The sequence below is a fragment of the Pempheris klunzingeri genome, chromosome 1 (assembly GCF_042242105.1).
Source record: "Pempheris klunzingeri isolate RE-2024b chromosome 1, fPemKlu1.hap1, whole genome shotgun sequence".
Lineage (NCBI taxonomy): Eukaryota > Metazoa > Chordata > Actinopteri > Acropomatiformes > Pempheridae > Pempheris > Pempheris klunzingeri.
Genome location: NC_092012.1, coordinates 30,173,283 through 30,196,658, shown reverse-complemented (window position 1 = coordinate 30,196,658; position 23,376 = coordinate 30,173,283). Strand labels below are relative to the sequence as shown.

At 45.0% G+C, this 23,376-nt stretch overlaps 1 protein-coding gene and 15 non-coding genes across 16 annotated transcripts in view; all 16 read left to right on the top strand.

Annotated features, from left to right (window-relative positions):
* Positions 1–23,376, top strand: part of efl1 (elongation factor like GTPase 1) — a 92,360-nt gene that overhangs the window by 32,744 nt on the left and 36,240 nt on the right. The window lies entirely within an intron of this gene.
* LOC139206743 (U6 spliceosomal RNA) lies at positions 14,367–14,473 on the top strand. Its single transcript, XR_011585010.1, has one exon. It is a non-coding gene; the product is annotated as a U6 spliceosomal RNA (small nuclear RNA).
* On the top strand, positions 14,915–15,021 carry LOC139206707 (U6 spliceosomal RNA). Its single transcript, XR_011585001.1, has one exon. It is a non-coding gene; the product is annotated as a U6 spliceosomal RNA (small nuclear RNA).
* Positions 15,471–15,577, top strand: LOC139206696 (U6 spliceosomal RNA). The gene has a single exon (XR_011585000.1). It is a non-coding gene; the product is annotated as a U6 spliceosomal RNA (small nuclear RNA).
* Positions 16,027–16,133, top strand: LOC139206719 (U6 spliceosomal RNA). The gene has a single exon (XR_011585004.1). It is a non-coding gene; the product is annotated as a U6 spliceosomal RNA (small nuclear RNA).
* LOC139206685 (U6 spliceosomal RNA) lies at positions 16,887–16,993 on the top strand. The gene has a single exon (XR_011584999.1). It is a non-coding gene; the product is annotated as a U6 spliceosomal RNA (small nuclear RNA).
* On the top strand, positions 17,428–17,534 carry LOC139206674 (U6 spliceosomal RNA). The gene has a single exon (XR_011584996.1). It is a non-coding gene; the product is annotated as a U6 spliceosomal RNA (small nuclear RNA).
* On the top strand, positions 17,969–18,075 carry LOC139206663 (U6 spliceosomal RNA). Its single transcript, XR_011584987.1, has one exon. It is a non-coding gene; the product is annotated as a U6 spliceosomal RNA (small nuclear RNA).
* LOC139206641 (U6 spliceosomal RNA) lies at positions 18,677–18,783 on the top strand. The gene has a single exon (XR_011584965.1). It is a non-coding gene; the product is annotated as a U6 spliceosomal RNA (small nuclear RNA).
* Positions 19,340–19,446, top strand: LOC139206630 (U6 spliceosomal RNA). Its single transcript, XR_011584954.1, has one exon. It is a non-coding gene; the product is annotated as a U6 spliceosomal RNA (small nuclear RNA).
* Positions 20,048–20,154, top strand: LOC139206530 (U6 spliceosomal RNA). The gene has a single exon (XR_011584855.1). It is a non-coding gene; the product is annotated as a U6 spliceosomal RNA (small nuclear RNA).
* Positions 20,711–20,817, top strand: LOC139206712 (U6 spliceosomal RNA). The gene has a single exon (XR_011585003.1). It is a non-coding gene; the product is annotated as a U6 spliceosomal RNA (small nuclear RNA).
* On the top strand, positions 21,056–21,162 carry LOC139206619 (U6 spliceosomal RNA). Its single transcript, XR_011584943.1, has one exon. It is a non-coding gene; the product is annotated as a U6 spliceosomal RNA (small nuclear RNA).
* LOC139206608 (U6 spliceosomal RNA) lies at positions 21,612–21,718 on the top strand. The gene has a single exon (XR_011584932.1). It is a non-coding gene; the product is annotated as a U6 spliceosomal RNA (small nuclear RNA).
* On the top strand, positions 22,320–22,426 carry LOC139206597 (U6 spliceosomal RNA). The gene has a single exon (XR_011584921.1). It is a non-coding gene; the product is annotated as a U6 spliceosomal RNA (small nuclear RNA).
* On the top strand, positions 22,876–22,982 carry LOC139206586 (U6 spliceosomal RNA). The gene has a single exon (XR_011584910.1). It is a non-coding gene; the product is annotated as a U6 spliceosomal RNA (small nuclear RNA).

Below are 23,376 nucleotides of genomic sequence, written 5' to 3'. Positions count from 1 at the left end.
CCAAGCACATGTCCCGTATTAATAACGACACACTTAGTGTTTATCGTATTGCAAACCAGCTGTTGGATTTCCCTGCCTTGTAGTATAAAGAGCAGTTGAAGTGCTGAAGTGTTAGCTGGTATATTGTTTTCACCTGTTTAAAAACTTGGATGGTCGAAACCTTTGCCCACTTACATGAGTTTCTCGCCTTCAGCCCCTTAATTTCCATTAGTTAGTTAGTTTAACCAACATTCTACATAGGCATATGGCTCTATACTTGGCATAAGATAATTCACCTTAAGGGCTAACAGTGAAGTTTGTTTTTTTATATTCAGTTCAGTGGTTTATCCTAATATTCTGTTTTGTCTCCAGTTTGAATTGCCACTGCTGGAGTAGTGGATAATTCTTGAATTTTTCTTGTGCAGACACATGTTTTTTTTCCCATAAACTTTATTATAACAATGACCCCTGTGAAGTGTCACACTGGCTTGTGTCTTCTGTGTCATTTCATGTCGTATTCTGATTGTTTGGTCCGTAGCTGTGGTTTGTAGGTGACACTGTCAGAATTTAGCCACAGGTTGTCTTTCACTTCCAAAGCCCGGAATTGGCAGTCGCTGGATGTGTTCACAGCAAGATCTGGAAGATCTGGGATCCATCATCTCATACAGGGCAAAATCACACTGTGAAAAGGATCCTATACCCAGACTTAGTTAGCCCATGGTTTTCTTCCGTGGGTCGTCCATCAATCGGAAGGTCTGTGGTACGATCCCCGGCTCCTATGAGTCAGCATGTCGAAGTGTCCTTGGGCAAGACACTGAACCCCCACTTGCTCCTGAAGCAGCTTTAGTGTGTGAATGTGGGTGAAAGTCTCCTCCAACTTAGATTCCTCCTGTATGAACGATGTGTGAATGAAGATGTGATGTAAAAGCGCTTTGAGTAGAAAGGCGTTATACAAATACAGACCATTTACCATTCACTCCGATTGTTTTAGCTAAGCCTTACTAAAATGCTCCCAAACAAAAGCTAAATTATATTAGAGAGGCTTTTCCATGCCTGGTTTCTCATTCATTATACTAACTATATAAAACATGACCAGCATACAGCAACTGCTGTATTTATGCCGTACACATAAGATGAAGACCTAATGAAAGTGTATCAGGCTAATTCAATAATTCGACAGCAGCCCAAACAAAGAGTTTCACATTCTGAACTGGATGTCCCAAGGTTCGGTATGAATGCAGGTATTATTGCCACTTTTATCTCATGTAGAGTGGAAGTTAATCACAAACATCAGTGTGTATGACTGTCATCAGTTCTGTAATCTAGGGTTACAGCTCTGTGTCTGGTTTTTCAGGGTTTCCATCTGGCTTAAATACCTGCCACATGTACAGTTCCCCTCAACCAACTAGTGTGCTAACATCATGTGTTTCTTCTTAAAAAGCTAAAGCCCAAACATTTTCTCTCATAAAAACAGGATGAAGGTCAAAATTGAACCCTAATCCAGCACAGAGATTCTAATTGGCTGGCTGAGTTTTGCATGAAGTGAAGATGGACGTGGTAAAAAGTGGACATTGCAATGCTTTTGTCAATGTTCCTCATTCATGATGGCCTTGAATTTGAGAGGAAAGTTTGGCAAATGGAGGGAAGAATCCCTTTGTCGAGTCTTGCTTTGTCTCTGAAAGGACGTATTGCATCTGTTTTCTCATATTGACTTGTCTTTGAGTAAAGTGCTGTTGATTTGTCAAAATTCAGTAATAGATTAACTTTGATGTAGACAAAGATGGAATTGAACCATTATTGCTACATGACGAGCCTGTGTGTGTGTGTGTGTGGTAGAAACAGTTAGAGTTCTCTGATGCTCCTGACTCATCTGTCTCTTCCTCAGTCGTCCTTGACACAGTTTCCAGTCCCAGCCGAGCCCTGCTGGGATCCCACAGCCATGAAACATTCTCCACCTCATCAGTCCTCCGCTCTCCCTTCGGAAATTTATTGACCACCTCTTCCCTCATACCCCCTCCTCTCCTCTCTCTTTTTCTCCTCCGCCGCTCTTTTCCTCACTGTCCCCTCTTTCTGTCTAGGTCTCCCTTCCACTTTCTCTCTTCCTGGCTGATCTACATTTTTCTTCTCTGCCTTTTTTCCTGAAACAGTTTCAGGTCTTTGAAGCTCACATTAACAAGTCTGTTTGAGCAAAGATGTAGCTTGGGAAAAAAGAGATGAAAAGAAGAGGGATTCCCCTTCATTTAAAATCTGTAGGCCGCCCACACATGATCAGCGGTAAAACCGCTCTGTGCTCGATGTGTCATTGTTTTCCTATTGGGAGGACGCTGGTGCCCATTGAGGTGAAAGCGTTACCTTTGGCATGGCACACTGCTCGAAATTTCCACCAAGTGCTGCTAACTCAAGTGATTTCACCTTTGACCTTGGTTGCTGCTGACTGTTAAAAGCACCGCTAATGAGGTAACAGCTGTGCGTGATGTAGCCAGAAGCAATGCTGTGTACCTGTGCTGCTCTTTGCCTCTGCAATCTGCAGTAATCTCTGCACCCTACCTCGCAGTGAGTGAAGAGCAAATGGTTTTATCATCACTCCACATTACTTTCTTCAGAGTTCCAGAACTCCATGCAAAATTAGCAACAGGTTATCTCTTCCAATGTGATTGTCGCAGCTGAGCTTAATGCCTTTTTCATACTGACTAAAGTAGCTGGATTGGGGATTGCTGACAATGGGGTTAATCCACTGACCAATCTATTCACTTCATTTGTATGTTTACATCTGAGTGCACTATGTTGTGCGTCAGCAGCACGCTGGTAGACTCACTGTTAGTAGACCTCAGAACAGAAATCATGGATGTATGGCAGAAAGACCTCTACATTACTCAGGATTATCTTAATGTGCTCTTAGCGTAATTTGCGTTCAATAAGCCTGCCTGAAGCACCAGCACCCAAACATCACGAACTAACAGCTTATTCCAACAGATACCATGCCTAGTGACAGTACCTATCAGTACCAGTATCCCCATTTGAAACCCTTGATTCTCAGATCCCATAAACTCTTGCCCTTGTGTTTGAGCGCAAGTGATGTAAAGATGTTATATGTAACACTTTTACATGCATTTACAGAGCTTTGTGAGTGCATACATCTGGAAATGGATGCCTCATGTTTTGGTGTGATTGAGGGAAACTGGAAAATGAAAACTTATACTTGCTCAATTACAGTAGGAGCATGTGTGGCACACTTCTAATGCTTTCAGTGAAAACTCATTTGACACTCAATCACATATCTTGTCATTAATCTAGTTCATTCGGTTAGACATGCTCATGATCATAAAATATGGTCTGATCAACGTCTCACTTCAGCAAAGCCAGTGCTACTTGCTTGGTTAACATAGTTGGCCATGATAAAATCATAATTCTATACATTTTTTTTGAGGACAGAGCTAGAAACGGTTTAAATAAATAAAGACAGTGTGAGTTGTTTACAGAAATGATCTGAATACACTTGTGTGTTTGCACATTGCTCTTAGCTCTGAACAGCATTTTCAGATTCAGGCACATACTTTCAGACAGTGAACAGTTACCACCGTGTCTGGCACCTGCAGACATCAGTGTTCTGTATTTTGCTATTTTGAGTGGGCTGCAGCAGGACACAATCCCACCACTGCAGCTATCAGCTAGATAGCTAGAGAGAGAGACAAAGAGAACAAAAAGACAAATGTGTACAACAAGCACAATCAAACAAAAGCACATTCAGCATCAAAAATGGAGCATCGTCAATACATCCAGTAAGTATTTTTGTTTATATTAAGATTTATGTTTTTTTCATATATTTCAAAAAAAGTTTCTTGTTTTTATTTAGTCCTTTTACACGTTTATCAGACACATAGTCTTGGAGTCAACTTCCTGCTTCAACGTTGACCTGCTGTTACCATGATTTCAGGGATTATTAGTGACATTTCAGGAGAGCACTCGCTTTCTGTTAGACCGTCATATAAAGTGGTTTAGATAAATAAGAAACTGTTTTTGATCATCTGACTGCTCGTGTTTCTTGATCCACCTGACTTCATTGTAATGGTGAGAGCATTTTCAAAGATTTCAGCCATTTCTTTAAGAGTAATCAGAATCATAACTGAAATAATAATGGGCAAAAATAATTCCCAACTTGCAATACAATACAATACAATACCAAAGTGATCCTTTTTAGCAGCTACAGTTGATCATCAGGTTTCTAAAAGGCCCAACACCTATGGTGCAATGCTTCTGGCAGTGACTGTAGTGCTCGTAATATGTATAGTAATAGTAGTTTTAGTAAGGGTGGTGATGGTGAGCGAGTGCATTTCTCTTGTCTGCCACAAAGGTCTCCTCTGTTAACCATCTGCTGATCAGTGGGAGAAAACTCCAGACGCAGGCTCTAGTTGGGTCAGCTCTGAGCAGTGTAAAGTTAGAAAGTCACTGGCCTAAATAGGCATCCAGCAGAGAGAGTGAGAGAGAGAGCAAAAAGGAGAAAGGGCAGAGGGGAGGGTATCTTCCTCCGGCAAGTGACTGCAGGCAGGTGGCAGAACAAGGCGGCACAGGCCCCCAGGGCTTGGCCACTAACCTACATTTCCTGCTCACCTCCATTGTTTCACCTCTGTACAGCAGCAACCAGGTCTCGGGCACTGATCCAAGATTTTGCTGACCTCATCCCACAGCATCAGAGACATCTCAGAGCCATCGGCCATAATAAGCATCTACATGGCTCCCTCTCACTCACTCTCCATTGTTCAGTGCGAGTACTGCTGGTACTCAGTGCGAGTACTGCTGGCTGCCTGCCCTCATTCTTTGTCTGAGCCATGCAGTACAGGCATGCTAACAGTATCAACACAGCCAATAGATGGCGTGAGTGAGGAGTGAAAGCGGGACGGCTGCTCCACTTGTCTGGCTCTTAACACTCCAGACAATGAGACCAGAAGAACAAAGGCAGATACTGGCTGTAACAGACGCAGATTAAGTTACACTGAACAGGAAGCAGTGTTTTAAAGATGTATTAAGCAGACAGAAAGAGACATGCCTGTCAAAGAGGACTCTGGGAAGAATTCAGTGGGCTGGCCAATTGAATATCCTTGAATGTCTAGTATGCAACTGTTGATAGCAGAGATTAATTGATTTTTGTTCATCTGGCATTCAAATTTAGGTCTCCCTTGCATAAATGTTCCAGGATAGCCAATGCATTTCATTATATTTTTAACTGATTAAATTGAACAGGTAATACTTATCGTTTGCGAGTGTCTTGCTCTGGGGCACTTGAAGAGAGTGATAATGGCGAGGCAGGGAACACACATGCTGTGAGAGATGCCATTCGTGTGACTCACAACAAGAACCAAACACCTCAGTGTGCCGGATGGAGCTCTGTGCTTCATATACGGACTCAGATGTGCACTTACATAGTTATGGGACATTTCTGGAGTGGTGCTATTCAGAGATCTGAAATTGACCTGGCTTTTTGGAGTTGACCTCACTGGACACCTGAACACATTCAAGAAAGGTCTCCTATGAAAACTGTTCAGTCTTTGGGTTATCTATAATAACCAGGCCATTGTTTCTTTCTTGAATGTCTTTTGTCAATGCTTTGAGCAGCAGTCCTATTTTTTCAAAGCACTTTTCTCCCAATTACCCCCCTACCCCACATTAGCAACAAATTTGGGAGAAGTTCCTCAGATACCCTGGTTAAGCTTCACCTTCCGATTTAGGCTGTGATGTCTGAAGGTTGGCAAGTATGCTAATCAACCATACTGAGTAATAATCACTGACCATGACTATTCACTTGGCTTTCTGTCTATAAATGCTTTAAAATTGTGAACTCGGCTGCTGGCCTTTTTTTAAATAGAATTCCTGGGGGTTGAGGAGTGATGACCCCGATCCCCGCGGTGGGCAATGTAACCGAGGGCCCACCCATAAAATGCACCACTTCACCCACACCAAATCTCAAACCAAACAAAACTGAAAAGTTGACAACCCTGCTGTGTGCTTGGCTAGATACCATTAGAGGTAAGTGAGAAAACATGTTATTCTGATTTGGGTGTACTGACTCCTTTTTTTAATTTAATTTTGACACCATTAAACATTTTACTTTATGAAGCCAGCAGTTACGCTGACATTTCAGCCTCCTCTTTTAAGAATACATTCTGTGAGTCATACATCTTTCTTGCCAAAAAGAAATATGTAGTCTGGCTGTAAAACAGGAGAAAGCTAAGATCTCTGTGGAGCCTTTTTTCTTCGCCCTAAAATAGCCAGGGCCTTGATTCCCCTTGGTATAATAAGAAAGAAATCAGTAAGGGCCTGATGGCTCTGCTGAAGTGGAAAACACAGGCTTTTTATTAGCATTTAGACTAATAGCACTGGCCCTATGTATCATTCATAAGGAAAAACAGGAAGTTGCTCCAGCAGGCTCTCCACTTCTGTCCTTTGTCATGCATAAATTAAAACTTTTTTTGGTCAGCTCACCACATTGTTGGCAGGAAGACAAGCCTGTTAGAATGATAGCGAACAAAGTACCATCAATATTCTGCCACATTTCCTACAAATTGCACTGATATGCAGGTTTTTGCATGAGATAAATATGGGCAAAATGTTCTCCAGCAGCACCTACCGTACTTACAGTATTTGTGTATGTACACAGTTTGCCTTGTTAAGTAACTTTTTTTTAGCCGTGGCTTGCTTTAGGTTTGCCACTAAAGAAATTAGTTTTAATAGTCTCGCTAAACTTTTACAATATGTCTGATGTTACTGTGTTCCTAGCTATGAATTTGGCAAGTACAGTCTATTCTGCACAAGCTGCATGGCTGTAGGGGTGCCAGTGTTTTCAGATGGGCCACCACTTTGGTCCGGACTGGAATATCTCAACTATTGTATGTTTTGCCATGAACTTTAGCACAGCCATTCATGTCCTACAGAGTAACCCCTTTTGGCCATCCCCTGACTTTTCCCGTTGCACCTCCATGAGATTAGTGTATGGTTTAAGGAAAATGTTTCAGCAGCTGTTGGATTGCTTGCTTTTAATGTAGTGCCATCAACAAGTCAAAATTTGAATTTGTTTGACTTTGACTTTTTTGTCAGCCTCAGCTGAGGTAAATCTGTTCTTCAGCAGCCACATGTATAACAGGGTTTAAGTTGTTTTGCTGATATTTTTTGTGATTTTCAAGCTTAATACACATTTACAGCTTTTCTAGATTTGCTAACAGGTGCTTTATTTACTTATATGAACGAATAAGACATTTAGTGTGCTTTGATCACTTATTTTAAATGTAAGTGAGCTGACCTCACAGCACAGCTTATGTTCTTAACAATGTCGTGATCAGAAATTAATGTCTGACAACAGATAAGGGGGAAAAAAAAGTACAATTATGGACTGACTGTGAATTTGGCTGTATTAAAACATCATCATTGGTGATCTCTGAGCAGTGGGGGAATGAACAGAGATTTAATTGGCCGTCTAAGAGAGAGAGAATGTATAGTCCTGGAAACCAGTAATGGTGTTGTTTCATGTGTTAATACAGCCTTGATCTTGATCTTGATGACTGGAGTCTCTTATCTCTCGTTCATCGTCTCTCTCACTGTAAATGAAGACTGAGGCTTCAGATTCACACGCCTCCCTCAAACTTTCTGTATCTTACACAGACCAACCTGTCTGTTCTTGCACCTTTAAACCAGAGCTCCTGTCAGCCAAGTTGAAGCTCCAAATCTTTCAATAGTATTTCTTTACAGAGAGTCTTAGAAGGGGCATGTTTAGCCTAAATAGTGTTGGTTAACACCACCTCCTGCTTGCTGTATTATAGTTTTAAGACTCATTCTTGAGTGTTTTAGCATGCTAGTCTGTGTAGCATTGTGGCTTTTCATCAAGGGCTTGGAAATACTACTGTGCAGTGGAATGATTTTAAGATGTAACTTTACTACATTGGCATTGAACAAGCCAATGCTTGTTACACTTGCTGAAACACAGTCCACTCCTGTGAGATCTACCATTGTCATTCCCAGGTCAGATCAGGTCTAGATGACAGTCAGCCCCCAATGTGCCGACCCTGATAAGAGCTCATATGTCTACAGCCAACCCCTAGTGCCTATGTAAACAGATCCAGCCCAATGATTAAGATATGAAATGTGACTTTATGGCGAATTTCAAGGAGCAGAAGTGTGGGAGAGAATTTTTTGAATGTGTGTGAAGTAGAATTTTTTAATGTTTTATTTTGAGATTTAATGTGTAACTCTAACTATTTTTGGTTGTCTTATTCTGGCCAGCAGAACGTGTCTTGGCTACAACGGACAAACTCAAAATTAGCCTAACAATAACATGTAATTAACTGTAACTGCATAGCATGTGAGGTTTATATTTGATTGATTCGAAATTGAGCAACCAACCCAATATGTGTTTGATGGATACATACATGACTATTAGTTCAGTTCAGTTCAGTTCAAAAACTTAATTGTCATTCATGACATACACACAGTGCACATATGAACGAGATTTCGTTGCATCTGTTCTCCAACGGCATCTTCCTTAAATAAGAAATATAAAAATATAAAAAGTATAAAAATGAAACACTGCACACATATTGCACTTAAATCTATACATTTATACATTTTGTGCACATCCATCCATCATATTCATGCATACAGTACACCACCCACCTCCATACATACACACACACTTGCATACTCACATACCTTCCTATATGCATGCATACACCTACCCACATAACTGCAGACATATGTATACACTCACCTACAGACATACGTACTCTAACAGTCATACGTGCACATATACATTCATTGGATTGTCGTGGGGCCTGAGTTCAGGAGTCTTATGGCATGGGGGATGAAGCTGCTCTTGAACCTGTTTGTCCTGGTTCTCTGGCTGCGGTACCTCCTGCCCGAGGCCAGCAAGGAGAACAGGCCATGTTGGGGATGGGAGTTGTCCTTTATATTATAATATATAGTATATATTTCACTAACTTAGCACTGTGTTATGATGGAAAAAGATTTGGCTAATGCTGGATGTCAGGCAAAAAGTCAGCATCTTCACCAGTTAATGATCCATATAGAAGACATGTACATCAGGAGCTGCATTGCTGCATTGTACTTCTGGTTATAAGCCAGTCATAGAGTTAAAAACGGAGGCACGTTTTCTTTCTGTTGAGTGATCTGAACTGCCTTATTTGGGATTTGTACAGTTTTGATTGGGTGGAATTGGACTCATGGGACTTGCTGGATTCACACATTTAGTAGTCACACTTAATCTGCATTGGCTGCTCCAGTGACTCATCAATATGAGATGAGCTAGATGCTGACATTGGAATTCTTGTATTTCCCTTGCTGCATTAAAGTTTTATGTTACTGTTTAAGTGTTTAAGTTTTTAGTTGGCACCATATGATGACAAAGTAGTATCAAATCGTTACACTACCTCTGATCGCCTATGTTTGGTTTAAGTGTCTGAACTGCTCAATTTGTGGAATCACACTGGATTTGAGATGTATGTGATTTCAGTCTCTGTATCCAGACTGCAGATTGATAAAGACGGAAAAAGGGCCTCTCACTTTATGCCCATGTAAAAACACCCACACACAGCAAATGCTCTGGGCTGTGCTTTAAACAGAAGGTCGGGGCATCCATTCAGCGTCTGGCAATTAAAGCAGCCTCAACTACAGCTAGTTTACAGGTGAGTCATTTGTCAGAGTGCAAGTTACAAAGAGAGGCTCTCTGTAATTAGACGCCATTTGGATCCTGAAATGTGGGGGATTGGGGCCACGTTATGTTGGTCTTTGCACTCATGCGTCAGACCCCCAGCTTTTAAAAAGCAAACATGACAATGATGTGAATGACGTGAATGTATGAGCTGTTAAGTTCATTGTCCACACACGCAGATCAACCACAGGCACAATCTGTTGATGTATGTCAGGCAACCCCTTTACCACCTCTCTCTCTCTCTCTCTCTGGCTCTCTCTCTCTCACACACACACACACACAGTCACACAGACACATGTTCAGTGAATGTAATCAGACCTTGCCTGAGTCATGAGGAAGGTGTTCAGACAAAGAGAATCATAGAAGAGCCTGTCAGAGTGCCATCATCTAGCCCACACAACGCCATTACCTAAACACAGTCTATATGCACAGACACACACACAGACGTATGAGTTGTGAGGTCAGCATAGATCTGCCTTATTGGTTGAATATTACTGACATACATTACTAACATAGTCAGAAATGCAAATTGTTACTGCTTTCATGAAGGCATGAGTGGCAGTAGTCCTAATCCAGCAAAGTCCTCCATCTATGAAGATTGGACCTAAACATTTCAGGCACTCAGGTGTTCTTAATGGGGAAAGAATAAAATAAAATGAAAACTCACTGAATCGAGGGCAGTTTTCTCAACAAAAAAATAAATAAATCAGTGCCTATGGAAAGTAACATGAGCCTGAAAGACCATTCTTGTTTGTGGAAACACTAAAACATTTTAATTGAAGATCAGTTTACTAGCTTTTCTGGAAATTGAGATTAAATTTATTTTTGCAATCACAGATATTTTTTAATTTTGCCATCAGACAGCAGAAACAAGCTGTGAACATTGACATATTACCTTTTTAAGTTGATGTGGCAAACCTGGTGGCTGCTTATTGCCTTCAGCAGTTATACAGCAACTTTAGCTTTCATTTGGAGTTGTGTGTGTGTGGCCATCTGGCAAATGCAAAGCTGATATTCACTCTTTTAGCTCTGTTTTTGTCTCTACCAACTCCTAAGGGAAATATCTGGCTCCTTAGTTGCTAAATGCTCCACTATGTTCACAATCTAGTCTCTTACTATGTCCGTCTGCTGTTTTTGTGCAGAGGGATTTTAGAGCTTTCTAGCTGAGAGGAACTGCCTGAAAATGACTGAGAGCTGAGAGAGTAGATTCTATGAGAGCGCTGCGAACAAACTTAAACTTATTGTTTAGTTTATTGAAAGTAAACTAAACAATAAGCTGAAACTCAGTGTAAAGTTCCATAAAGCCGAGGGGAGCTGCAGATTCAGCCGATACTTCTCTTAACCTTCATCACTATGAATGACTCCTTTCACATTCTCACTTGTTATGACAGTATCACTTATAGCCATCACTTCTGTTATTCTGATTAATTCCAAACATTAATAGACCATATAGATTGTGTTTGATTTTTTGACATAGCGACAGTTAATTATTTTTAAATGCAGCCCTGGTTTACTTGAAATAAGAATAGTACATTTATTTAGTATTTTACTTAGTCAATAAAATGTATTTTTTGGCCATTTGCAAAGCAGGATTAGCTATGCTTGTAAAATAGCAATGTAATTCAGTATGATAAAACACAGCAAATGTAATTATTGCACTTATTTAGGGCAATTTCTTTATGATGTGGTATAACTGATCTCTTTTTTTCATTAAAAAAATGTATATATCATGATCACTGCACTTGTCACATGGTGTGTTCAAATTTATTGTGATAGTTTTCAGCCATATCGCCCAACAGTAGTATTATACTATTCTGTGTGTTATTTGGCCAGCTCCTCCACTACTGCATTCACATTATGCAAGCACACAAACCCACATATTCACAGTTGGCTCACTGAAGCATAAGTGGGACTTTCCAGTACAAGGGAAATTCCATAGGATGTTAAAAGGGAGCAGATTTCCGATGCTCTGGCCTTGTACTTAATAAAACACAATCCACACAGAACATTTAACAATCTCCAGTCCCACAGCGTATTTATTGCTTTTCAATCTGCTGTTTTTCCACTGCTACAGCACTGCTCCAATTTTTTATTTTTTTTTGTGAGATGACAAAAAGTTAAACCTAATTCATGCCATACTTCTGGCTCCGTGAAGCCTCCTGAGAATGACAGACAGGCTCCCTCTATTACATCCAGGTATCAGGGACAAAGTCTGTTCCCCATCCTCATTCACCCCACTGCTAAACTGAATCTCTGTCGAACTCTAATGAAGAAATCAGTTTGATTCTGATGGAACAACATAGACTGGAACAGTACTACCTATTCATAGCTGATGATTCAGTGTTGTTACAATACAAAATACCTGCATGTGCTATTCTGGTTTCTCATGTTCAAGGTAAAGGCAAGTTTGTCCTGTTCTTTCATGAATCTAATTCCAGGTATATGCAATTGTCATGATGGACCTGTATGTCATGTCTGTATATTTTGCTTTTAGTTCATGCTTTAATTGCAATTTTAACATCAGTCATCCCAATTTTGCACAGTCTATCAGGGGAACATATAGAGCCGTAAAAAGTAATACAGGACAAATGAGAGAGAGCACAAAGCAAATTCTGAGTGCTACTCAGTCTCCAAGTCATCATTTGAGAGTACACAAACACAGATTCATTCAAGGAAAAGAAGATTTGAGCTTGCAATTCTGATCATGTGCATGCTCACTTCTGAGTCTGCGCTCTCAAACTTCTCCAGCTGTTTGGCAGCACCTCAACACTAGAGATAGCAAGAGGACACATGCCAACCGTTTTTGACTAACTAGCTGCAACAAGACATACCCACATCCAGATGTCAGGGTCATAGCACAAGGAAAGAAATCAACTAATATTTTCTACAAAATAATGTAATACATCCCAAACATTGAAAACAACAGAGATAAGAAACCAAGATGCGTTTCTTCTACATGTCCTTATATCGCTCTGCCTCACTTCATACCTCCTTGCTATTTTCATTACCTTTCTCTCTCTCATTCTTTTAGGTGGGTTCAGAGCCATTTTTAATGAAGGATGAAGGGGGACTGGTGGTTGGGAGGGTGGGGGGTTAGAATAAGTGGATGGGGAAAAAATATAATTTTTATATAACCAGAGTCACAGCCAACTGTACATGTGGTTGGAGAAAATGTCTTCAGGCTTGAGTCATCCTGAGCTCTGCAGTCGGACCAGGCTTGGTCCCCAGGGTTTGTGTGCATACAGTATGTGAGTGTGCATATTTGTGTACATTCATGCAGTTCAGTCTTGCCTCAAGTTTGGTCAATCAAGAGTGGCTGTTAGTTTGCATTTCCAGTTGGATACAAATTACACGTTAGTCCAGGTTCCTGAAAAATTAACCCACAACTAAATTATCTTAATTTGAAGCCTTTCAAAATAAGCATTTTCCACATGTAGGCACTAAGGCCTGTTACTCTTACTATTTTGTACAGAGGATGATTTGATTCCTTATACTAATGATCCACTTATCCTATCGGATACATTTTAACTGATCTCTGAGAAACCTCTTTTGTTTTCTACTTCTCAATGAACTGTCCCTTTAGTGCATGAGTTATGCTTATCTGCCTCTGGCCATGCTTTTCTGCTAGTCAGCCTTATTAAAATGTGTGTGGAAGCTAGTGAGTGTGTGTTTTCGCTCATTGAGTTTTATTGTTCTTTGTTAGCTTGGAAGGGCTATAGGCATTTAGTCACCTTGGGGTAATTACAGTGTCATATTACACAGGAAGCAGCCAACAATGTTCTTCATCTGCTCTAGCAGTCAGCCAACTTTTTGCCTTTTGTGTCTGTGTATTCATGCTGAGTACACTCAGCCACACATTCTTATTCAAAACCAAGATTTTACACATCTGTAAGAGGGTTTGGGATGATGCGTGCCTGGTATATGTGAGAAAAAGAAGCAAATGGGTCTTTCCATCTTTGTTGTGATGGTTGGCAAATCTTTTATAACCCAGTGGATTTGGGTGTTGAATTGGCCCCTTGGGTATAGATTGACTTTATTTTTTGATCACACCAAGAAGAAGAAGAAGAAGAGGGAGAAGAAGAAGTGAAAGCAAAGGGGAAGGAAGGGATTAGTGGAGAGAAAGAAATGAAGAGAAAAAGTCAAAATGTTGTGTTGTGGAAATTTAAGTAAAGTATTCAGAATTCCCTTCCCTTGAAAAGTGTACTATGATTCATAAAAATCATAGTCAAATCAAAAGTCATTACCTTTTGTTTTATTTTGTCTGTCTAACCTGTCTGAAACTCACAAAAAGTTGGAGTGTTGCTCATGGGAGCTAACATTAAACTTTTGCTGTTGTGTCTGATAGACATTAGGCAGTGGCAACACTAACGCACTAGGGGGTCATTCTTAGTTTTGTTGCAACTGGTGAAACTGATCTGGGTCTGGTTCATGAGCACCTGGCTATAACACTGTGCGTCCTGCGCAAGTAGCTGGAATCGCTGGCTGCGTGTTGCATTAGTTCTTCAACATGCGCTCTGTGGTTTTCCTTTGGAGGGGGATCCCCGTGAAACGTGAAAAAGAGAAAAGTCAGTCTTCCCTCCTGTGATTCTAATGCAGGTGTTTCCAGCCGCCACCGGTGGCAAGGAGTCCTCCTGCCAGCAGGGTAGTAAAATAGAGGCAGCACCTTGGTTCTGCTGTGCTTGCTCAGGCAGCACATATAATAAATTGGAATCGATACAGAGAAGATTAGCATGGCCCCTGCAAAAGGATGACACGCAAATTCGTGAAGCGTTTCCATTTTGACTTTCCTCTGTTAAGCTGAGCCGCTTGTTGAGCAATTGGTGGTGGTGATCTGCGTCTGGTTCGTGAGCACCTGGTCGGGGCCATGTGCGTCCTTGCGCAAGCAGCTGGAATCGCTGGTTGCGTGTCAACCCTGGGAGGGTGCAGTGAGCAACAATGGTCAGTCCAGTGGTGCATGACACTCACAAAGCATTGCACTTGTGCATGTAGTGCATTCCTCTGGGATAGTTTTGACTCAAAGTGTATGAGGCAGGTGCATTCATAAAGATGCAGACAGAATCAGCAGACTTACCAATAGCAAAGCTGATATGAAAAAGAGAGAGAGCAGTCTTCCCTATTGTCATGCTAATGCATGCTGCACACTGGTGTTTCCAGCCGCCACCGGTGGCAAGGAGTCCTCCTGCCAGCAGGGTAGTAAAATAGAGGCAGCACCTTGGTTCTGCTGTGCTTGCTCAGGCAGCACATATAATAAATTGGAATCGATACAGAGAAGATTAGCATGGCCCCTGCGAAAGGATGACACGCAAATTCGTGAAGCGTTTCCATTTTGACTTTCCTCTGTTAGGCTGAGCCGCTTGTTGAGCAATTGGTGGTGGTGATCTGCGTCTGGTTCGTGAGCACCTGGTCGGGGCCATGTGCGTCCTTGCGCAAGCAGCTGGAATCGCTGGTTGCGTGTCAACCCTGGGAGGGCGCAGTGAGCCAGTGAGCAGCAATGGTCAGTCCAGTGGTGCATGACAATCACAAAGCATTGCACTTGTGCATGTAGTGCATTCCTCTGGGATAGTTTTGACTCAAAGTGTATGAGGCAGGTGCATTCATAAAGATGCAGACAGAATCAGCAGACTTACCAATAGCAAAGCTGATATGAAAAAGAGAGAGAGCAGTCTTCCCTATTGTCATGCTAATGCATGCTGCACACTGGTGTTTCCAGCCGCCACCGGTGGCAAGGAGTCCTCCTGCCAGCAGGGTAGTAAAATAGAGGCAGCACCTTGGTTCTGCTGTGCTTGCTCAGGCAGCACATATAATAAATTGGAATCGATACAGAGAAGATTAGCATGGCCCCTGCGAAAGGATGACACGCAAATTCGTGAAGCGTTTCCATTTTGACTTTCCTCTGTTAGGCTGAGCCGCTTGTTGAGCAATTGGTGGTGGTGATCTGCGTCTGGTTCGTGAGCACCTGGTCGGGGCCATGTGCGTCCTTGCGCAAGCAGCTGGAATCGCTGGTTGCGTGTCAACCCTGGGAGGGCGCAGTGAGCCAGTGAGCAGCAATGGTCAGTCCAGTGGTGCATGACACTCACAAAGCATTGCACTTGTGCATGTAGTGCATTCCTCTGGGATAGTTTTGACTCAAAGTGTATGAGGCAGGTGCATTCATAAAGATGCAGACAGAATCAGCAGACTTACCAATAGCAAAGCTGATATGAAAAAGAGAGAGAGCAGTCTTCCCTATTGTCATGCTAATGCATGCTGCACACTGGTGTTTCCAGCCGCCACCGGTGGCAAGGAGTCCTCCTGCCAGCAGGGTAGTAAAATAGAGGCAGCACCTTGGTTCTGCTGTGCTTGCTCAGGCAGCACATATAATAAATTGGAATCGATACAGAGAAGATTAGCATGGCCCCTGCGAAAGGATGACACACAAATTCGTGAAGCGTTTCCATTTTGACTTTCCTCTGTTAAGCTGAGCCGCTTGTTGAGCAATTGGTAGTGGTGATCTGCGTCTGGTTCGTGAGCACCTGGTCGGGGCCATGTGCGTCCTTGCGCAAGCAGCTGGAATCGCTGGTTGCGTGTCAACCCTGGGAGGGCGCAGTGAGCTGACTTTCCTCTGTTAGGCTGAGCCGCTTGTTGAGCAATTGGTGGTGGTGATCTGCGTCTGGTTCGTGAGCACCTGGTCGGGGCCATGTGCGTCCTTGCGCAAGCAGCTGGAATCGCTGGTTGCGTGTCAACCCTGGGAGGGCGCAGTGAGCTGACTTTCCTCTGTTAGGCTGAGCCGCTTGTTGAGCAATTGGTGGTGGTGATCTGCGTCTGGTTCGTGAGCACCTGGTCGGGGCCATGTGCGTCCTTGCGCATGCAGCTGGAATCGCTGGTTGCGTGTCAACCCTGGGAGGGCGCAGTGAGCCAGTGAGCAGCAATGGTCAGTCCAGTGGTGCATGACAATCACAAAGCATTGCACTTGTGCATGTAGTGCATTCCTCTGGGATAGTTTTGACTCAAAGTGTATGAGGCAGGTGCATTCATAAAGATGCAGACAGAATCAGCAGACTTACCAATAGCAAAGCTGATATGAAAAAGAGAGAGAGCAGTCTTCCCTATTGTCATGCTAATGCATGCTGCACACTGGTGTTTCCAGCCGCCACCGGTGGCAAGGAGTCCTCCTGCCAGCAGGGTAGTAAAATAGAGGCAGCACCTTGGTTCTGCTGTGCTTGCTCAGGCAGCACATATAATAAATTGGAATCGATACAGAGAAGATTAGCATGGCCCCTGCGAAAGGATGACACGCAAATTCGTGAAGCGTTTCCATTTTGACTTTCCTCTGTTAGGCTGAGCCGCTTGTTGAGCAATTGGTGGTGGTGATCTGCGTCTGGTTCGTGAGCACCTGGTCGGGGCCATGTGCGTCCTTGCGCAAGCAGCTGGAATCGCTGGTTGCGTGTCAACCCTGGGAGGGCGCAGTGAGCCAGTGAGCAGCAATGGTCAGTCCAGTGGTGCATGACAATCACAAAGCATTGCACTTGTGCATGTAGTGCATTCCTCTGGGATAGTATGAGGCAGGTGCATTCATAAAGATGCAGACAGAATCAGCAGACTTACCAATAGCAAAGCTGATATGAAAAAGAGAGAGAGCAGTCTTCCCTATTGTCATGCTAATGCATGATGCACACTGGTGTTTCCAGCCGCCACCGGTGGCAAGGAGTCCTCCTGCCAGCAGGGTAGTAAAATAGAGGCAGCACCTTGGTTCTGCTGTGCTTGCTCAGGCAGCACATATAATAAATTGGAATCGATACAGAGAAGATTAGCATGGCCCCTGCGAAAGGATGACACGCAAATTCGTGAAGCGTTTCCATTTTGACTTTCCTCTGTTAGGCTGAGCCGCTTGTTGAGCAATTGGTGGTGGTGATCTGCGTCTGGTTCGTGAGCACCTGGTCGGGGCCATGTGCGTCCTTGCGCAAGCAGCTGGAATCGCTGGTTGCGTGTCAACCCTGGGAGGGCGCAGTGAGCCAGTGAGCAGCAATGGTCAGTCCAGTGGTGCATGACAATCACAAAGCATTGCACTTGTCCATGTAGTGCATTCCTCTGGGATAGTATGAGGCAGGTGCATTCATAAAGATGCAGACAGAATCAGCAGACTTACCAATAGCAAAGCTGATATGAAAAAGAGAGAGAGCAGTCTTCCCTATTGTCATGCTAATGCATGATGCACACTGGTGTTTCCAGCCGCCACCGGTGGCAAGGAGTCCTCCTGCCAGCAGGGTAGTAAAATAGAGGCAGCACCTTGGTTCTGCTGTGCTTGCTCAGGCAGCACATATAATAAATTGGAATCGATACAGAGAAGATTAGCATGGCCCCTGCGAAAGGATGACACGCAAATTCGTGAAGCGTTTCCATTTTGACTTTCCTCTGTTAGGCTGAGCCGCTTGTTGAGCAATTGGTGGTGGTGATCTGCGTCTGGTTCGTGAGCACCTGGTCGGGGCCATGTGCGTCCTTGCGCAAGCAGCTGGAATCGCTGGTTGCGTGTCAACCCTGGGAGGGCGCAGTGAGCTGACTTTCCTCTGTTAGGCTGAGCCGCTTGTTGAGCAATTGGTGGTGGTGATCTGCGTCTGGTTCGTGAGCACCTGGTCGGGGCCATGTGCGTCCTTGCGCAAGCAGCTGGAATCGCTGGTTGCGTGTCAACCCTGGGAGGGCGCAGTGAGCCAGTGAGCAGCAATGGTCAGTCCAGTGGTGCATGACAATCACAAAGCATTGCACTTGTGCATGTAGTGCATTCCTCTGGGATAGTTTTGACTCAAAGTGTATGAGGCAGGTGCATTCATAAAGATGCAGACAGAATCAGCAGACTTACCAATAGCAAAGCTGATATGAAAAAGAGAGAGAGCAGTCTTCCCTATTGTCATGCTAATGCATACTGCACACTGGTGTTTCCAGCCGCCACCGGTGGCAAGGAGTCCTCCTGCCAGCAGGGTAGTAAAATAGAGGCAGCACCTTGGTTCTGCTGTGCTTGCTCAGGCAGCACATATAATAAATTGGAATCGATACAGAGAAGATTAGCATGGCCCCTGCGAAAGGATGACACGCAAATTCGTGAAGCGTTTCCATTTTGACTTTCCTCTGTTAAGCTGAGCCGCTTGTTGAGTAATTGGTGGTGGTGATCTGCGTCTGGTTCGTGAGCACCTGGTCGGGGCCACGTGCGTCCTTGCGCAAGCAGCTGGAATCGCTGGTTGCGTGTCAACCCTGGGAGGGCGCAGTGAGCTGACTTTCCTCTGTTAGGCTGAGCCGCTTGTTGAGCAATTGGTGGTGGTGATCTGCGTCTGGTCCTTGCGCAAGCAGCTGGAATCGCTGGTTGCGTGTCAACCCTGGGAGGGCGCAGTGAGCCAGTGAGCAGCAATGGTCAGTCCAGTGGTGCATGACAATCACAAAGCATTGCACTTGTGCATGTAGTGCATTCCTCTGGGATAGTATGAGGCAGGTGCATTCATAAAGATGCAGACAGAATCAGCAGACTTACCAATAGCAAAGCTGATATGAAAAAGAGAGAGAGCAGTCTTCCCTATTGTCATGCTAATGCATGCTGCACACTGGTGTTTCCAGCCGCCACCGGTGGCAAGGAGTCCTCCTGCCAGCAGGGTAGTAAAATAGAGGCAGCACCTTGGTTCTGCTGTGCTTGCTCAGGCAGCACATATAATAAATTGGAATCGATACAGAGAAGATTAGCATGGCCCCTGCGAAAGGATGACACGCAAATTCGTGAAGCGTTTCCATTTTGACTTTCCTCTGTTAGGCTGAGCCGCTTGTTGAGCAATTGGTGGTGGTGATCTGCGTCTGGTTCGTGAGCACCTGGTCGGGGCCATGTGCGTCCTTGCGCAAGCAGCTGGAATCGCTGGTTGCGTGTCAACCCTGGGAGGGCGCAGTGAGCTGACTTTCCTCTGTTAGGCTGAGCCGCTTGTTGAGCAATTGGTGGTGGTGATCTGCGTCTGGTTCGTGAGCACCTGGTCGGGGCCATGTGCGTCCTTGCGCAAGCAGCTGGAATCGCTGGTTGCGTGTCAACCCTGGAAGGGCGCAGTGAGCCAGTGAGCAGCAATGGTCAGTCCAGTGGTGCATGACAATCACAAAGCATTGCACTTGTGCATGTAGTGCATTCCTCTGGGATAGTTTTGACTCAAAGTGTATGAGGCAGGTGCATTCATAAAGATGCAGACAGAATCAGCAGACTTACCAATAGCAAAGCTGATATGAAAAAGAGAGAGAGCAGTCTTCCCTATTGTCATGCTAATGCATGATGCACACTGGTGTTTCCAGCCGCCACCGGTGGCAAGGAGTCCTCCTGCCAGCAGGGTAGTAAAATAGAGGCAGCACCTTGGTTCTGCTGTGCTTGCTCAGGCAGCACATATAATAAATTAGAATCGATACAGAGAAGATTAGCATGGCCCCTGCGAAAGGATGACACGCAAATTCGTGAAGCGTTTCCATTTTGACTTTCCTCTGTTAGGCTGAGCCGCTTGTTGAGCAATTGGTGGTGGTGATCTGCGTCTGGTTCGTGAGCACCTGGTCGGGGCCATGTGCGTCCTTGCGCAAGCAGCTGGAATCGCTGGTTGCGTGTCAACCCTGGGAGGGCGCAGTGAGCTGACTTTCCTCTGTTAGGCTGAGCCGCTTGTTGAGCAATTGGTGGTGGTGATCTGCGTCTGGTCCTTGCGCAAGCAGCTGGAATCGCTGGTTGCGTGTCAACCCTGGGAGGGCGCAGTGAGCCAGTGAGCAGCAATGGTCAGTCCAGTGGTGCATGACAATCACAAAGCATTGCACTTGTGCATGTAGTGCATTCCTCTGGGATAGTATGAGGCAGGTGCATTCATAAAGATGCAGACAGAATCAGCAGACTTACCAATAGCAAAGCTGATATGAAAAAGAGAGAGAGCAGTCTTCCCTATTGTCATGCTAATGCATGCTGCACACTGGTGTTTCCAGCCGCCACCGGTGGCAAGGAGTCCTCCTGCCAGCAGGGTAGTAAAATAGAGGCAGCACCTTGGTTCTGCTGTGCTTGCTCAGGCAGCACATATAATAAATTGGAATCGATACAGAGAAGATTAGCATGGCCCCTGCGAAAGGATGACACACAAATTCGTGAAGCGTTTCCATTTTGACTTTCCTCTGTTAAGCTGAGCCGCTTGTTGAGCAATTGGTAGTGGTGATCTGCGTCTGGTTCGTGAGCACCTGGTCGGGGCCATGTGCGTCCTTGCGCAAGCAGCTGGAATCGCTGGTTGCGTGTCAACCCTGGGAGGGCGCAGTGAGCTGACTTTCCTCTGTTAGGCTGAGCCGCTTGTTGAGCAAAGTCCTCCTGCCAGCAGGGTAGTAAAATAGAGGCAGCACCTTGGTTCTGCTGTGCTTGCTCAGGCAGCACATATAATAAATTGGAATCGATACAGAGAAGATTAGCATGGCCCCTGCGAAAGGATGACACGCAAATTCGTGAAGCGTTTCCATTTTGACTTTCCTCTGTTAGGCTGAGCCGCTTGTTGAGCAATTGGTGGTGGTGATCTGCGTCTGGTTCGTGAGCACCTGGTCGGGGCCATGTGCGTCCTTGCGCATGCAGCTGGAATCGCTGGTTGCGTGTCAACCCTGGGAGGGCGCAGTGAGCCAGTGAGCAGCAATGGTCAGTCCAGTGGTGCATGACAATCACAAAGCATTGCACTTGTGCATGTAGTGCATTCCTCTGGGATAGTTTTGACTCAAAGTGTATGAGGCAGGTGCATTCATAAAGATGCAGACAGAATCAGCAGACTTACCAATAGCAAAGCTGATATGAAAAAGAGAGAGAGCAGTCTTCCCTATTGTCATGCTAATGCATGCTGCACACTGGTGTTTCCAGCCGCCACCGGTGGCAAGGAGTCCTCCTGCCAGCAGGGTAGTAAAATAGAGGCAGCACCTTGGTTCTGCTGTGCTTGCTCAGGCAGCACATATAATAAATTGGAATCGATACAGAGAAGATTAGCATGGCCCCTGCGAAAGGATGACACGCAAATTCGTGAAGCGTTTCCATTTTGACTTTCCTCTGTTAGGCTGAGCCGCTTGTTGAGCAATTGGTGGTGGTGATCTGCGTCTGGTTCGTGAGCACCTGGTCGGGGCCATGTGCGTCCTTGCGCAAGCAGCTGGAATCGCTGGTTGCGTGTCAACCCTGGGAGGGCGCAGTGAGCTGACTTTCCTCTGTTAGGCTGAGCCGCTTGTTGAGCAATTGGTGGTGGTGATCTGCGTCTGGTTCGTGAGCACCTGGTCGGGGCCATGTGCGTCCTTGCGCAAGCAGCTGGAATCGCTGGTTGCGTGTCAACCCTGGAAGGGCGCAGTGAGCCAGTGAGCAGCAATGGTCAGTCCAGTGGTGCATGACAATCACAAAGCATTGCACTTGTGCATGTAGTGCATTCCTCTGGGATAGTTTTGACTCAAAGTGTATGAGGCAGGTGCATTCATAAAGATGCAGACAGAATCAGCAGACTTACCAATAGCAAAGCTGATATGAAAAAGAGAGAGAGCAGTCTTCCCTATTGTCATGCTAATGCATGATGCACACTGGTGTTTCCAGCCGCCACCGGTGGCAAGGAGTCCTCCTGCCAGCAGGGTAGTAAAATAGAGGCAGCACCTTGGTTCTGCTGTGCTTGCTCAGGCAGCACATATAATAAATTGGAATCGATACAGAGAAGATTAGCATGGCCCCTGCGAAAGGATGACACGCAAATTCGTGAAGCGTTTCCATTTTGACTTTCCTCTGTTAGGCTGAGCCGCTTGTTGAGCAATTGGTGGTGGTGATCTGCGTCTGGTTCGTGAGCACCTGGTCGGGGCCATGTGCGTCCTTGCGCAAGCAGCTGGAATCGCTGGTTGCGTGTCAACCCTGGGAGGGCGCAGTGAGCCAGTGAGCAGCAATGGTCAGTCCAGTGGTGCATGACAATCACAAAGCATTGCACTTGTGCATGTAGTGCATTCCTCTGGGATAGTTTTGACTCAAAGTGTATGAGGCAGGTGCATTCATAAAGATGCAGACAGAATCAGCAGACTTACCAATAGCAAAGCTGATATGAAAAAGAGAGAGAGCAGTCTTCCCTATTGTCATGCTAATGCATGATGCACACTGGTGTTTCCAGCCGCCACCGGTGGCAAGGAGTCCTCCTGCCAGCAGGGTAGTAAAATAGAGGCAGCACCTTGGTTCTGCTGTGCTTGCTCAGGCAGCACATATAATAAATTGGAATCGATACAGAGAAGATTAGCATGGCCCCTGCGAAAGGATGACACGCAAATTCGTGAAGCGTTTCCATTTTGACTTTCCTCTGTTAGGCTGAGCCGCTTGTTGAGCAATTGGTGGTGGTGATCTGCGTCTGGTTCGTGAGCACCTGGTCGGGGCCATGTGCGTCCTTGCGCAAGCAGCTGGAATCGCTGGTTGCGTGTCAACCCTGGGAGGGCGCAGTGAGCTGACTTTCCTCTGTTAGGCTGAGCCGCTTGTTGAGCAATTGGTGGTGGTGATCTGCGTCTGGTTCGTGAGCACCTGGTCGGGGCCATGTGCGTCCTTGCGCAAGCAGCTGGAATCGCTGGTTGCGTGTCAACCCTGGGAGGGCGCAGTGAGCCAGTGAGCAGCAATGGTCAGTCCAGTGGTGCATGACAATCACAAAGCATTGCACTTGTGCATGTAGTGCATTCCTCTGGGATAGTATGAGGCA